This window comes from Littorina saxatilis, linkage group LG5 (genome assembly GCF_037325665.1).
Source record: "Littorina saxatilis isolate snail1 linkage group LG5, US_GU_Lsax_2.0, whole genome shotgun sequence".
NCBI lineage: Eukaryota > Metazoa > Mollusca > Gastropoda > Littorinimorpha > Littorinidae > Littorina > Littorina saxatilis.
Genome location: NC_090249.1, coordinates 1,558,233 through 1,560,326, shown reverse-complemented (window position 1 = coordinate 1,560,326; position 2,094 = coordinate 1,558,233). Strand labels below are relative to the sequence as shown.

At 38.7% G+C, this 2,094-nt stretch overlaps 1 long non-coding RNA gene across 1 annotated transcript; it reads right to left on the bottom strand.

Moving 5' to 3' along the window:
• Positions 1-305: 305 nt before the first annotated feature.
• On the bottom strand, positions 306-1,758 carry LOC138966043 (uncharacterized). Its single transcript, XR_011455582.1, has 2 exons — positions 1,490-1,758; positions 306-876 (listed from the first exon to the last, which is right to left on the bottom strand). It is a non-coding gene; the product is annotated as an uncharacterized lncRNA (long non-coding RNA).
• Between the last annotated feature and the right edge of the window lie 336 nt (positions 1,759-2,094).

The following is a 2,094-nucleotide window of genomic DNA, read 5'->3' as shown; positions in this document are numbered from 1 at the left end:
ATATATTCTGCCAAATAGCACTACACAGTCTTAGCAATCTGATTCTGAATTCATAAACTCACATTTTTTTTAAACAATTGCAAAATGATTGACAGTGTGTTATGCATCCTCCTGATATTTCATATACAGCTAATGGATAAAGTTGAATTGACCGATCAAGTTCAGATAATAATTTTATTTTTTGCTGCAAACTGCAAAAAATATTATATTATCAGAAGTCTGCCCAAACACAAAATGCCATCCATGCATTGCACAATTCTTCGTTCATTTATCACTCTCATCACACACAGACATTCACCAATTCGTTCAGGCATATATATGACACTTTATTCATCACACAGTGACACAAGTAAACCATGAACAACTGAAACTAACCTGACCTGCAACAACTCTTAAATTTAAAGAATAGGGGTTAAAAATCAAGAGTCTGCGAAACCCGGCAAATGCAGTTGGCAGCCCAGAGATCCCTAAGTACCTCTCCCAAAGATGGTACTTTTCGGCTATATTTACAGTTTCAAGCTGTTTGGACAACTTCTTTGAATGTGTGATTGTATAGTGGTTTTTTTGGGAAACTGAAAGGTAGCCTCATCAGGGGACAACTATTTAAATCCATATCCTTATCATTTTGTTTCTCGATTGAGAATAATCATTTATAGATGACTATTATTCATTTCCCTTGTTGGGGTGTACTTGCATGTACTGGTGGTTGATTATCCAAATATCCTCTCAGTGATTGAGGCTTATGTGAGGCTCAGTGATTGTAAATTTCTCTGTTCCTTTAAAGGGTTTATCCGGTATTTTTATGTGTACTAATGGTACAGGTAGATGTGGGGAGTGATGTAGTTGTTTGTTCAGCCCATCCCATAGAACTCCAACCTGAAATCACACAATGGGTATGAAATTAATGTGTGCATATTTAAATGTTCATATGTAAACTCTACAAGCAGTAGAGCTAATAAATATAAACTAAATATAGCTGAATATTCAAAATATTGTCTTCTGTTATTTATGTTCTGGGACAGTCCAATTTCTCAATGCATCACTGGGCCATGACAATGACTCAATGACTATAACTAAGTAATTAAGTTGCTAAGTCTGATTTTCACAATTTTAATTCTAATTATGATTTTTTTGTGTAGCAACGTGTCTGTATCTGCATTACATTTTAATTTAAACTAAGTCTTATCACACAGTGGAGGGAACATGACAGCTGATCGGTGGGAAGTGGAGTGGGAGAATATTTCACGAACGTCTCAAAACATGCCTACTCAGTCAGCACAAGAGTCAAGAGTGCCACTATCATAGTAATCTGGGCTAAATTTTAAACAAGAACCTTTAATTTTTTCCGCAGTAATTTTCTCCAAACTAAGCCCAAAATAAAGGCTACAAAACCGTGCCGACGTCAGTCTCAGTCAGTTTCGGCGATCACAAACTGACACACACTTGACAGAAATCACTGAACTTCAGTCTGAAGCAACTTTGAACTCACCTTTCAACCAAATCTGCTTTCCGACCCGAAGTTCGTGCATCCCGCTGTCGCAGTTCAGCTTTCAACTCGGACAAAGTCCAGGTACCATACGGCCTCGACATGTTTTGATGCGAAAAAAGTAAGAAGTGTCGAACTGAGCGTGGAGTGAACGAGTCCAAAGCGAAAGCGTAGATAGCGGACAGGCGGAAGTAAAAGCGAGTCCTGGTATTCGCGCGCCCCCAGCGGCGAAGTACCGAAGAGTTATCCTTCTTTGCCTAGCAGAAGCGCTCATTCATCGAGACCATTTCATGACACCGACGTGACAAGACAAACCCCCTTGATTATTCATCTTTAATTTAAATCTTAAGACGAACTTAAGATGAATATTCATTTTGTACCATGTATTGTCGAAAAGCGTGTGCAAAAGTGCCTATTTTAGCATTGTCCATTGACTAAGGAGGGAAAGTTCATCGCAGCGTATCTCACGTGTTAAACGGTTAGTACACGTAAGGCGCCATTTAGGAAAGCCCACGGTTTTCGGACGATTTCGATCTTAAAAAGTTCAAGGGGCATTTGCTGTATTGTAATTTAGAAACACCTGCAATGATTTGCTCAAAATTGCTCCG